Source organism: Pezoporus wallicus, unplaced genomic scaffold (assembly GCF_028554395.1).
Source record: "Pezoporus wallicus isolate ANWC-B61680 ecotype Strahan unplaced genomic scaffold, APGP_CSIRO_Pwel_v1 contig_818, whole genome shotgun sequence".
NCBI lineage: Eukaryota > Metazoa > Chordata > Aves > Psittaciformes > Psittacidae > Pezoporus > Pezoporus wallicus.
This window is the reverse complement of record NW_026636248.1, coordinates 6,842,096-6,857,110: the sequence shown is the minus strand read 5'-3', so window position 1 is coordinate 6,857,110 and position 15,015 is coordinate 6,842,096.

Genomic DNA, 15,015 nt, shown 5'->3' with positions numbered 1-15,015 from the left:
TTATCTATAATTACTTTTCAGAGGCTGGAAAATTTATTAGTGTCCCATAAAGTCTTCACTTCTCTAGGTTGAAAAAACCCAATCTCTTCATCTTTTCTTTATATCAAGCTATCAAATGTTCTAATCCTTTTGTTGATACCTCCAATGAACATTTTAAATTTTTCAATCTCTCCTGAATTTTCAGTCTCTCCTGAACTGAAGGATGAAAACTGGACTCAATATTCCAGCTGTAGCTTATCAACTGCCAAGTTGCATGAAATAATCACATCCCTTGATCTAGCTGTACCACAGCCTAATAGACTGCTTGCTTTCACTGCTACAAACCTGCACTGCTGGGTCATGTCTAGCTTGCTGTCTACTGAGACTCCCAAGTCCTCCTCAGTTGCCCTGCACTTCACCCAGACTCCAGACTGTGTGTTGCTTGGGATTATTCTATACCAAGTACAGAAATCCACATTTGTCTCTATTAAAACCTTGTTGGGCTAGCCTTTACACGTCAGTGTCCCTGTATGATGGATTTTTCTCCTCACATTCTCTCTTCCGAGTCCTGCAAGCTTGGCATGGATACACTTTAGCCTGTAATCCAGACTGTTTATAGAGATATCTAATAGTATCAAACCCAGTGTAAATCCTTGAGAAACTCCATGTAAAGACAATCGCAAATTTGACTTCGAGCTGTTAACCACACCAACTTTGAGCTCAATAGTCTAGCCACTTCCCCACACAACTTGTGGCCCTTTTTTAATCCGTATCTTACTGGGTTGTCAAGAAGAATGTTGAGGGAGACAATGCCAAATGATGTGCTAAAATTAAGGTATATGATGTCCAAAATCATTCATTGACCAAGTTTTTTCATAATATAAGAAAATGGGGCACATTTTGCCATTAATAAATCTGTGCTGGCTTTTTCCAGCTACCTTCTTGCCCTTCATACACCCAGAAAGATCTTCTATGAGGACTCACTGTATTTTTTTCCCTCACCCTAGGAACTGAACTGAGGGTGACCAGCCAGTCTTTTGCCAGATCATCTAATGATCAGTATAATATTTGCTCTTTTCCTGTCACCCTGGATTCTCACAATCTCCAGGACTTTTCTGAAAAGATAGAAAAGAGCTTTGCACAAATGTCAGGAAATTCGTCACCACAGGATGTATTCTGTCACATCCTAGACTTTCATGCGTCTATTTTTTACAGAAGGTCCCTAACTTGATCCTGCTGTACTGTTACTGTTTTGTCATTTGCTTTGCCATTCCTTCCTGTCACAGGGACTTGGGGTTCTTTACCTGTTAAGTCCAGTGCAAAGAAGGCATAGAGAATCTCAGATTTTTCTGTGCCATTTTTTACCTAAATGACGAACCCCATTCAGTAGCAGGCCTGCACCTACTAACACACCTGCAGGACCCTTACTTTTTTCTCAAGAGATCTTGGATGCAGTCTCAGTCTTCCAACACTCCCAAAATCATTTGGCCTCCAAAGCTGACTTTTCTGGGATCCTTCCTAACAGCTCCATCAGTCAAATTAAAATCTGTTCTTAAGAATTTCTGGGTCTTTACTCCTCTACTTACCTTCCCCTGCTGCTTAAGATACTAAACTCTACAATTGTGTTGTCACTGCAGCCCAGCCTGCTGCTGAAGGCCATAATAATATGCATTACACCTATCGACAGGCCACACAACATAATAAGAGAATACTGGCCTCTAAGATAACACCTCTCTACAGGCCATAAAACCAGATGTAAATCCCTTGTCCAACTACGTTTATAAGGCAAGTTTAATATCATAATTATGTAATGGATAATACGGGCCTCATTCTTCCTATTAGCTCAGTAGGAGCCTTTCTTTAAAGCTTAGTCTGCAAGAAAACTTGCAGGTAGTTGCATGATACACAAAATTGTGCACAATTTAACTTTCCCAACACTCCCTAATTTTGAGCTACAAAGTATTTAATTGCTAGAATAAGAAGCAAGCAAATGACAAATTTTTTGAAATTATGAACTAACTGGGGAGGGAGGGTGGAGAAGGGATAGAGATTTTTCAGAAATTCTTGAGTACAATCTTGATTTAACTACAGTCAAAAGCAGAACTCTTATGAATCTCCTTGAAGCCAGGATTTTACCTTTTCCCCCTTGCCCTGACAATATTAGAAGTTTCAAAACCTTGCGTAGGTTTTAAAGACTACATTCTGCCCCATGTTTAAATTCTATTACTGCTAAAGTATCTCTTTGAATTTATTTAGATTATTTATAAACAGAGACAGTATTTGATAAACCCGTGTGAGAAGTTCCCCATCTAACATTTATCTTTCACCTGGGAATGTCTGAATACCAGTCTTTGGACTGGAAGGGTTTTCATCTAGGATCTGCTTTGTCTGTCACCATATGTCAGCCAACTGGGATTAATTTTAAGAACAATTACTATAAGGGAACTGTGACGACATCAAATTAGCTAAAACAAAGAGACCCTTTTATAACAAAACAATATCTTTAACCAGTATTCTTCCAAATAATCTCCCTTGCTTTAATGAAAGCTCCTGTGGATCTGAAAATTTAAATGTAGGCAGCAGGATACTTCCATATAATAAGAATTAGGTTTGTTTTTTTTTTTGTCATTCTCTCTGTCACAATTGTTTCCAAAGGCTGGAGTTTAAAGCAATCTCAACACTGCTCAGTAAGACTTAGAAATTAAGTAGTTACTGTGCATTTCAGAGTCCTTTGATCAAGTTCTGCAGGTGGAAATTGAAGCCTGGTGCCAAGTGTGTTTTCTAAATGGCAAAAATCAGAATTGTGTTCTCAGACTTTCTTTCCAGATGAATTGTACTTTTCTCTTTCAGGGGCTGGCAACAACAGGATTTCTAGTCCTAGTTCTTTCTGTTTCTACAGTTTACTTGTAACCCTACATAGTTTTGATATTTTTCAGGAACTTTTTACAATTAAAAGCCTTCTGCAATAATACCTTCCCTTATGCTGGCTTCTGGCTTAACATAACAGTTAAAACAAAAGTAAAGAAAAATAGTCTAATTTATTTAGCTACAGCAACTGCTTTTCTATTGTATATTCTACCAGTTCCCACAAGAATATTTGTATATTCTTGGTTTCTTTCCTAAAGTCTCAGATCCCATAGACAAGAGAAAACTTTTAGTAGAAAATAAGTGTTAAGAACAGAACATGTGCAATTTCTTTTTTAAAAAAGCTGACAATATTTGAAGTAGTGTCAGGATTTTATGATGCTTGGTTGGCTCATGCTCTTTGAAGCTCAGGGTTGGCAACACACACATTCACATCGCCAAAACTTGCAGTAATATTGCTGTCCTCATCCTCTTCACAACAAAACACTCATGAGTCAGAAAAATATCTTTCCTGATGCCAATTTTATTATGAAAATGGTTTTCTAGAAGCAATCATCCTGTGCAAATTAGTCCAAAATTTGCTGAATTGTGAGGTGAAAAAAAGACAATTCTCTAGAACCTGAGAAGGATGAGCCCTGAGAAAAGACACCCTATTTAACTGCTTTGTAAAGATGATGTCATCAGCATTTGCAGGTTTAATCTCTTCTGAACGTAGAGACATACAAGAAGACAGTGTTCTCGCCTTAGAGTCTGCAGGTTTTGCAATAGAGGCCTTTAATCTCATTGACATAATTAAATAACACCACTAAAGAAGCTTAGGTTTACAATGTCTTTTAGTAAATTTACACAATGATTCTGAAGTAATTGAGACCCAAGTCACTCCTTTGCTATATTGTTTGCTGTCAAGAAACACCATGGACAGAAAATCTGTATCATTTTCTCTTTCATTTTTGGACAGCAGGGGAAACAATTCAGCTTTCCAAATGCTGTAAAGATTCAAATTCATTGTCATGAACTTCAGGTCTATACATTTCAAAACAAGAAAAAAATACTTTAATTGAAACTCACAAAAATTCAACTTCAAATTACATAAATGTTTTGTCTCATTTTGTATTTCCGCCCAGCATCAGTCATCAGACAGCCACTATAAAGGACCTTGTCTCTTGAGCAAGGGATTAAAAAACAAAGCAAATTTTTGCACAGGTATGAAAACATATTTCTAAACCATACATATTAGCAAAATAATATTTTGCACTGATTTCTTGTTGAGCAGACCATAGCACTTAAGAATTATTCAGGAAGCCATGCATAATGGTAAAAGCAATCTGATGAGGCGATAGGTAAGTAAACATGGCAACAGAGTGGGAAAAAGACTTTCTTTGTTTTATCATGCCAAAAAAAAAAGAAAAAAAGCTTTCAGCTTATTGGCTCTTGGAACACAGGTGATTATAACTGCACAGTCCTCTGTAGTGTACGTTCTACTAGACAGAAGCACAATTTGAATACACTACATTTTCAAGGCTAACTTTCAATTTGTCCAGGTTACTGTAAATGCTCCCACGTGCTGGATAGATACAATCAAAAAGAATAAGATGTTGGCAAGAGAAACGGGTGAAAGATGGTGCTTGCATTCCTCATGTAAGAGGTTTTTTTTTGCTGACAGCTTTCAATGCATCATTCACATACCACAGTCAGCATTACTAAGGAGCTTTAGGGCCAAATACCTAGGACAGCTCCAAGCTTAAAAGAGGCTGAAGGAATTTATTTTCCATGCCTAATTTCTATCAAGCCTAATGCACAGAAATGATCTGCTAGCCTTTGAAAAATGAGAAAGAGGGAAATAACAAAACATTGCCAATGTCTGCTGAGCAGGGTTCATTTTCAACTAGCATGAATATTTGTCATTTAAACACAGAGTGTCCCAGAATCTGCCAAGCTGCCAGTGCTTTTCAATTATAAGAAAAGGCATGTCTGAAATTTTTCTTTTTCTGAAGGGTGACATCTGCCTGAGTGGCAGGCTCTGCTCTGTAACTTAAAGCATCTGCACCATCTCTTTTTCAATGCAAGATAGCCATTATGTCAGTTAGAACAAAGTAGGTAGGTGCTTCTTACACCTTTTGTTAGCTTGGGCAACAGTCATGTTTCCTGAGATAATTAAGACTCATAGTTCACACACTGGACTTGTGTAGAAACAGACACCATTTTCTCTTCTGTTTTAACTTTATTTCTTAATAGCTTCCCCTCCAATAATGACCAATAATTGGTCATTATTGGTAAACATGCTCATTTTATCACAGCTTTCATTTGATACGTGCAGTTCATAACAGACATTTTAACCACTGCAACACATAAATCTTTCTTTCTTTCAGGATAGGATACTCCCTCTCTTACAAACTGAGAGGGTCATTGGGATTGTCCCTCTGTGGAGAAGTGCACTCAGAAATTTAATGAAGGACCATGTTCGAGTCCCAGGACAGAACTACTGAACCAGTCACATTGCCCAAATTTAAAAGGAAAAAAAAAACAAAAACCGAAAACAAAAACAAAAAACCAAAACTGTACAAAAAGCTGTCTTTTCTACCAAGCCTGGATTCCCAAGAGTGTCCTAAAACCCATTTCTATCCCAGCTGGGCTACATCATCCCTTCACGATTTCCTTCTCTCAGGAAGGGGCATGGCATTCACCCTTCTTCATCTACCCCATTGTTTTATCCTCTACATGTCCAGAGTACTGTGATCAGCAGTAAGTGAAGGACAGAGCTGCTCTTCCACAAAATAGAAGGGCACATGTGGAAGGACTGAGTTTTCTACATAAACTGTGAAGGAGTCCTTATATTTGCTCACTGCTTGCATGTTGCCCTCATTAGTACATGATTGACATGAAACTCAGTACATTGAAGACTGGTACATGAGAAGTGGAAAAAGGCTAGTGAGGTTTTACACCTTATTTTACTGATTTGACAACAGAAATCCTAAGGAGACAGGTTCATATGGAAACTGAGTTGCAGACAGTTTACCTGCTTATTTCATAATTTTAGCTCATTTCTCATTAGCAATTTTATGAAACCCTAATGACCATGAAAATACAGTATGAGGTATTTTACACTCCTCTTCCAGGTGGGCAAGTCTCTGAATTATCTCTCCTCATTAAGTAAGAAACCCTTTGTTTGTTTGGCATGATAGTGACACAGGATCTCTCAACAGCTGTTTTGAGGACTGCAGGAAATTACAGAGCTTTCTGCATGGAAAACAAGATTCTATACTTCCACATTAGTAGGAGTTATGTGGGCAAATTCCCACTCATTGAAATAAGAGTATGCCTCATTCAACATCAAGTTAATAACCAGCATTTTCCTAATTCACTATAGCAACAAGGATATAATGGCAAAAGAGCAAGAACAGCCTGGTAAAGCAAACTGTAGTGGGGATGATAGATGAAGCAGACAACAGCTTACATTTTATATCTGTGGCATACAAAGCTTTGCTAGTGGTCACTGCAAAATTAGAAAAGGTAAAAAACGAGTAGATGTGGTACAAAATGCGCTCACCAGCCATCTATGCAACATGTTCCTGCAACTCAGGAGGGCTACAGTTGCCTTCCAGGTGAAACATTTAGCATTTCAACATCCCAACTGGAAATAATACTGCAGCCTATTATGAGACCAATGAATAGTGGAGTCCCATATTTTCTTTAGATATAAAATAGGAAATAAAAAAAAAAAAAACCCACAACATTTTATTAACTCCAAAACCGCTTATAGACATACAAGACAGAGCTGATAGTAAACTGCTGCTACAGGGAAGAATCTGTGAAGATGATAAACAAAAACAAAAAAGTATTTCCTTACACATGAAAACAAAGCTATGGAAAAGTTGAATTCATACCAATATGCACGATGGCAGCACAAAACAGAAGCGGGCCAACATTTAACCTTCTATGAATTGTCTTAGAAAGTGGTATGCTTCATTATAGTCAGCTGCATCTCCATTCTGCATAGTGTACATCTGCCTCTGAGGTTTTGTGCTTTCACATGGACATAATTATGGAACTCCATTTACATGATTTGAGCAAAGTGAATATAAAATCTGGAAGAAATTCCAGGTTGCAAGCTCATACACTTGAATGGTACCAAGTGCCATTTTTTGTTAAATTGTACATCTCAAAATATCCCTTCAGAACCACTAAAACCATTGAAAGAAGGTAAAATTAATTACAAATAAGAGTGATAAGATTGTACCATAAACTAATACAAAATGTCAAGTCACTCAACAGATCAAATCCTTTCCATCACAGTAGTATGAGATCATGTTCAAATAACTGAGAAGACAGGCAGCAATATGAGCACAAAAACAAATCTCAAAAAAATTAAAAGGGGGGAAAAAATGAAAATAAATGCAGTGTTGTACCACAAACTAAGTAGAACTCTAAGCACATAAATACCTTTGACATGTGAGACACTTGGAAGTGGAAATACTTTATATTTTTGCTTCATGGCAATTGTTTTATACCTCGTACTTTCATCATTCCACATTCAATTTAAATTGAATTCCACTGACCTCACATACAATCTAGACAGCACCAGTGAAAGCCATTTTACCTTAATAACTACTCTATGGTCTATGATAATACAGTAATCATTACATGTTCACAGCTGTTTACCTGTAACTATTCTGTAGCAGTAGAGCATTATGTCTTGAATGGTACACAGCTTTAAATACTTTTTACATTTTGTATGAGTATGCACACTAAGCTAGCACTTATTCTATTGACAGAAATAAAAGATGTCCTTGGGTATTCTTAACACATGAAGTATGAAGGATTCATAAAGAAAATATATCTATATTCCTAGTTACCCTTTCAGTCACAGAAGCTAGATGAAGGACTCTGAACTCGAACTGAAAATGTTTAGATTTTTTTTATTTTTTTTTTAATGAAAATGTATCTTTACCTTTTTATACGTTGCATATAATTGCAAATGAAATTACAATTTTTCTCCTTTGTTTTAACTCAAGCATGATCAATGTTATGGTGAGTTAAATTCAGGGCTTGGGCTCCTATTTCATCTCTAATTTCATATGGCTTCTTTCTGTATTACTCAGATTCAGCACAACAGTGAACAGAAGATTAGAAATTATCCACTTCAGAAGTGTCTATGACTAATTCTGTACAGTATTGTTTAAACTGCCTTAATCTCAAAGAAGCAGGTGGTACACTCAGCCTGTTGTCAATCTGACCATACTAACAGCAGGTAAATTTGCCTTTTTAGAGAGGACTAAAAACCTCTACATACAAATCTTACCCTTCCTGTAACACCTGTAAAATTTTATCATTCTCCTATTCTCAATGAGTATCCTAAGACTTCCATGAATAAATAAATAAATAAACCAAGCAAACAAACAAAAACAAAACAAACAAACAAAAAACCACAACTTTCATACCTACCCCCCAAAAAAAAACAAACCACCACACACATTCAGAGGAGCACAGATGATTTAATAGCTTCCTCTTGCCAGCCTGAGCCTAAGCATTCCTTTGAACCTCTGCCCTTTCATATTCAAATAGCGTGACTAATAATTGCCATATATGTCTCCAAATCTACTATGCCATTAAGCTATAGTCACTTTTCCCTCCAGTCCTTACTACAAACACAATAGCTACCTTTTCTTAATGATCTCATTCTACAGACAAACCTATTTGCTTTATCTCTCATTCCTTATGTAGCTTTTAACTGAGTTACAGTAAGCAACACAGTAACGTTGTGGTTAGCACGCAGAGCAGACATGTTCATTCCTCTTCTCATTTAATCCTATTGAGGCTTGTATTAAAGAGCTTTTAAAGATAACCAAGAATCTCAACCTTTTTGTTTACTCAAGCCCTTGAAAAATCCCATCTTCCTTTGGCTTTAATCTGGAAAACCTTTGATGTTAATTGTTATCCTGCTTGTATTTATCAACAACTCAAAATTCACATTATTACAGAGAAACAGCAAGCCTCTGCTTAGTCTGTGCATGTGCCGGTGGGGAGGGGGACATGGGTGGAAAAGGAAGCTTTATTGAAACAATTTCCATGAACAAATCCTTTAACACTTGAAGGCTTCTCTTACCACAGGATATTCAGACAAGTTACTGCTTAAGAAGAGTGTCGTAAACATGGAGGTGTTTATAGACCAGGAAACATTTAATTGCTGGGAGAAACACAGATAAAAAAGATACAGTTTCAAGGAAAATAAAGATGCCGTTTACTTTACAACTGTCTATTTTAAGGTGTTTTGCATTTATAGACATTCTCTTGGTGAGGTTGTTTTACGTGCCTCTCTCTCCCACAGATGTTTTCACAAGTCACAGGAGCACCACAATAACATGGCATATCCTTCTCCCACTCAGGCTGGCTGATTTCAGGCATCCGCACTTACACTAAAAGCAGCAGCTCATTCCTTCTGCTGTGCCAGTGGTTCAGGGCCTAAGCCTCCTACAGGACACATGCAACCTCAGAAGCAGTCCCCTCACAAAAGAAAAAGGCACTCACTGTAGGCCCCAGGGTTTCTCCATGGGCTGAGACCCTGACCCCCAAGCACTTCATATAGTTGAAACTAACACAGTGACTTTGAAGTTACCTGCAACGTGTCCCACATTTTGTATGGAGCTGGCATGAATGAATTTCTAGCAGAAAAAGAGTGCTTTTAGGAGTGCTCAGTGGTGTTCCACAAATCAGTCAGAAATGCTGATGTCAGACAGCCACAATTTTTGTACTGATGACCTGACTATTTATAGTGAGAGGAAAAGCAGCAGCACACTTCCTCTACTTTTCACTCCAACATTTACACCCTTTAAGGCCTAATTAAGGATGTACCCAGATTACAGCCATTGATCCCTCACCATCAAATCACTCAGGGCAAAGTTCAAGCGTGGAGCAGGAAGCAATTGTGAAGCTCAACTTTGCCTGAATTCATATAGCATCTTGTTGGCACTCAGACTTCACATTACTGCAGCCAAGGTGGGTCACCAAAAATAAAAGCCACTGAGGAGCTTGTTTGCTAACTTTTTAACTTGTGGCTCCTTTCTTTGACATTCATCAAATCTTTCCACTCTGTACGGAATAAAGTTATCCCTGAGAGGAAACTAAAGTCAATTCACATAAAATCCACAGCCTGGGCAAAGTTTCATAGGTATCACAATATATGTCTAAGGATCCAAGTAATAGGATCTGAAAAATCCTGGAAAGTATGACTGAAGGATATCTCTCCAGCACCCTAGGGAACACCACATGAGCAAATATATTTGGGTTACTTTTACAAAAGTCAAGAAAAGTGGTATAGGTGAAAGAGGAATGATAATTGCAGTGTTCTCAAAGCCCTTCTGAGGTACAAAACTAAAACAATTTTTTTTTTTTTTTTTTAAAAAGGGAGCTAGATTCTCTTCTCAGGTTCAAAGCCCCCTTGTTGTGCTGGACCAACAGAGAAGCACAGTTTGGAGGTGGAGAGGGAGAGCATGGCTGCTGCTCTTTGAAGAGCAGAACAAGAAAGAGTAACATTTAAGAAGCTTGGAAAGGACTTTTAGAAATATATGCCTTTTTCTGGGGGAAAAAAGTATATTTTGAAATCATAGAAGTTCAATGAAAAGTGGGAAAAAACATTTTATGAAACTTCATTTCAGTGATATATTTTTCTATGAAAAGCAGCTTTTTCTCCCTTATTATTCCTCCCACCGAGGAAAGAGGCTCTGTGGCAGGGCTGATAAAAGAGTCAACTATCTGTAATGATGGATGTGTTTTTAAGCATTGCATATACTTGGCAATGACAAATTATTGCTTTACATATACATGCATCTATAGGGTGTGTATATGTGATTATAAAAATGTATGCACACACATGCACACTTACACAGTACAGCTAAACACACTACTAAGAGTCCATACATGTATATATTTATCCAATATTAAGTGGAGCAAATTTAAACCTTGGCAGTACTGCATGTATTTAACCTTGCATATGCAAATAAGTCCATCAGTTTAAATCTGGACAGCAGTAAACATGCATAATTTCCTTCCAGTGGTAAAAGCTTTACCTAAGATTTATGTGCAAAATTTTCTTTCTAGCCCATGCTGGCACCAGAGAAATCAAGATCAGGCCCTATGTTTTCTCTCTCCCCTCAAAGAGGGGAAGCATCTCCTACAGCCTCAAACATAATGTGAAATTGCCTCTGAGATTTTAGATATCTTCACAAAATAAATTGTCTAGTGCTGGTCACCACAGCTAGGAAATGCTACAACTTAGCCAAACACTATTTTTCTTTGTACTCTATTTTTGGGAATATAGGAACATTACTGAGCATAGTCAGTATCATATCAGATCAAAAAAATCAAGCCAGCATAACATCTTGTCTCTCATGATGGTAAAAACAAAAAAATACAAACCAAAACAAATCCCACAACACCACACCACACAGAAAACTAGCAGTAGAGCATGCACATTTATTTTGCTTTATTCTTTGCCACAATGCTGTTTGTTTTAGGGTCCCTTCCATGCATGACTCCCAAGAGCACAGCCTGGATTGTCCTCATCTGATATCATTTCATGCCTTTTATTTTTACTTCTTTTTACAGATGCAAATCCACTGAGACAAGACCAGGCTGTAAACAGTTTAATAAGCAGTGCATAAAAGAATGGGAGCTAACATTTATTTCTGGACAACAGTCTCTCCTTTAGAGCAGGATCATGTTTTCTACCAAATGGGAACAAGCTGGGAGACACATGTGAGTGTTGAGGATTCAAGGTGCCCTTCCCTATCACACGAGCAGCCACCAAAAAGTAGTAGCTACAAAACAGCACAAGCCATGAGAAGTAAAAGCATAGGATAAGGGAGCACTCATGACGCTGCCTCTTTGCACTTTTGCCGCTCAACCACTAGAGCTGAGGCAGCGTGGACAGAAAAATACCCTGCTGGTGATTTTGACCTAAACCAGACTACTCTCCCGACAGGCTATGATGAGATCGGGAAAACAACCAAGTTTCCTAATTTTGTCTTTTTTTTACTCCCAAGAGCATGCGATTAGGCATCTACCCCTTAATCAGGACCAATTTTACTGCTGAACCCCGTACTAGTATGAGAATACACCATGTTAAGATTTCTGCTGACAAATTTGAGAGCCTGAAAACTGAAAGCCAGTTCTGAATTTCTTCTATGTGCCAGATTTGACCTTCTATTGCTGCACTAGGCTGGATGCAGCCACAGATTCAGAGAGGCTGAGGCTGGAAGGAATGTCCAGAGGTCATCTTAGAATCACAAAATCATAGAATAGTTAGGGTTGGAAAGGACCTTAAGATCATCAAGTTCTAACCCCCCTGTCATGGGCAGGGACACCTCACACTAAACCATATCACCCAAGGCCTCATCCAGCCTGGTCTTGAACACACCCAGGGATGGAGCATTCACAACCTCCCTGGGCAACCTATTCCAGTGCCTCACCACCCTAACAGGAAAGAATTTCCTCCTTATATCCAATCTAAACTTCCCTTGTTTAAGTTTGAACCCGTTACCCATTGTCCTGTCACTACAGTCCCTAATGAAGAGTCCCTCCCCAGCATCCCTAAAGGCCCCCTTCAGATATTGGAAGGCTGCTATGAGGTCTCCACGCAGCCTTCTCTTCTCCAGGCTGAACAGCTCCAACGTCCTCAGCCTGTCTTCATACAGGAGGTGCTCCAGTCCCCTGATCATCCTCGTGGCCCTTCTCTGGACTTGTTCCAACAGTTCCGTGTCCTTTTTATGTTAAGGACACTAGAACGGCACACAATACTCCAGGTGAGGCCCCACAATCTTCTCCAACTCCCCCTGCTCAAGCAGGGTTACATAGAGCTGTCTGCCCAGGACCATGTCTAGACAGCTTTTGCATATGTTAAAGGAGCGAAACTCCACCACCTCTTAGCCCAGCCTGTTCCAGTGATCAGATTAGTAGGAGTTACTTGACTTAGTGGGAGAAAAATGTGAGATAGAGGAGCTAAGAGTTCTGGACCTCCCACGCTCCTGCCATGAGTTTCTGGTTTGTGCCCTATGACTCCATTGCTAGGGATATTCCCAGCCCTGGCTATTTTTACACCTCTCATCCAATCTTGTATGAATCATTTGAGGTACTTCTCAGCCCCCACAGTCAAAACATATATAAGCTGACATGCTCTGAAAGTGCGCTGTCATTGTTTTAGCAGATATGACTCCCACACAGAAGTTGCCAGAGCAGATGAGATCAACGGTCAGCACAGACTGCTATTCCAACTCAGAGAGTAAACAGGACTAAGTGCTTCCTAATAGAAAAGCCCTTCAGTGGACAATTAAGCAGAACTAACCTACTGTGGGCAATCTCTCCATAATTTCAGGCAGCCAGTGACTGGCTTATGCCCTTGGAGCATACAGATGCATCGCCTTTATGTATTTCTACCCAAACTAGCAAAATTGCAGGTATTTTTATTTGTCATGTGTAAGACTGAGTCCTCATTTCTCTGGTACTAAATTCACTGTCTCGGCTGTAAAGACCTTCAGACTGGGTTTGGTTTTGTTTGTTTTTTTTTCAAGCGGGGGTTTCTTTGTGCAGACATCATGACATTTTAGATAAGAATGGAAGAGCGCTGAGTGGAAGCACATGCGCTTGGAAAGACAATGTCAAATGTAGTTACACAGTGTTTTATAGTGACATTTAAAAACACTTAACTTGCTCAAAAAAATTCCCTTCCTTATTACATGTACCCCTGTACAGCTTTCTGGTGAACTACCTTCTTGACTTGAAAAAAGAAAAATACATGCAGGAAAATCCCCTGTGGCTTCACACCGGATCCACTCAAGTAACAGAGGCAGCCACCAAACAATCCATGTCTTGAGTAGCAATCTGACAAATTTAACAAGTTATGGCCAAGGCAGTGTGCCAGAACAGAAACATTGCATTTGAATTACATTGAACTGGATATGAATACCAGCATGTTTTTATCTTGCCTTGTTCAAGTTATGTTATTTTCAGTATATGTAGTTGTGATACTCACTACTACTGAATTTATTAACAGATAATATCCCATGTAAGCTCATTAGCACCATTTATGTTGAGAACTTCATAAAGTACTAGCGACAACAGACAATAAATTTGGTGTCAATTAAAAGTATTAGGTTTCCTCCACCAAAGTAACACGATACGCACACTCAAAAAAGGAATTTTACAGTTAAAGCCTTTTTTTAACCTTCCTCATAAAAAAGCACTGAAAATAATGGGTATTTATAAACATACATAGAAAGAGTTTGAGCTTTAAAGAATCACCTAGTTTGTATCTCCTTCTAAGGCAACATAAACTATGCATCATTCAGATCACCTAATCTTCCCTCCATTTCTGCAGTGCTGTTCCTTATTATAGTTTCATTTTATGCATGTCTCATGTCTTACATTGCTTGAGCCACTAGGTTTCTACTATCATATATCACTATTAAAATTCATCAACTTAATATTGAGAACATCTGTTCATCCAATTTTCCTTCTAATAGAAACTCCTTTTTAACCCTAACATAATTGTTCATATTCCTGGTGTTTATCTCACCAACATACAGTTTACAAAACTTATCTTAAATACCTCAACACAGCCAATGCAAATTTGCACAGCAGTTTTCTGCACATACTCCAATTCTATATGTTGCTCTTTATCTATGCATTGCAATTTGGTAATGGTAGGTCAGCCTAATAAGTCTCACTAAGAAATAGCACTGGGGTGCTGGTAAATGGAAATATATTACTCAAGAGCAAAGTTCAAAGAAAAGAATATATAGAGATTAATATATATATAATTAAACAAAAACAAAGCAAGCAAACAAGCAAACCCACAAAAACAAAACAAAAAACCCACCCAACTTACACTTGCAAAGCCTACGTTTTACATCCACTGCATTCCTTTCCATTTCTGCAGTTCCAACCAAAGAAAAGATCATCTTAGGTCATTCTTCACAGGAGCGTGTTTCATTCCTCCTAAGAATCATAAGGTCAAACCCCATAAAATGTAAAGCCCATCTCAGGTTTCTGTTGAGACTTCATTTGTCTCAGAACCCATGGGTTCTGCCTCTTCACAACTGAAATCAGTTGTATTAAACAAAGACATTCCTGAGGAATGAAAATTAAGTGTGACTAAATTCTTGTCTCCAGTACCTCTCA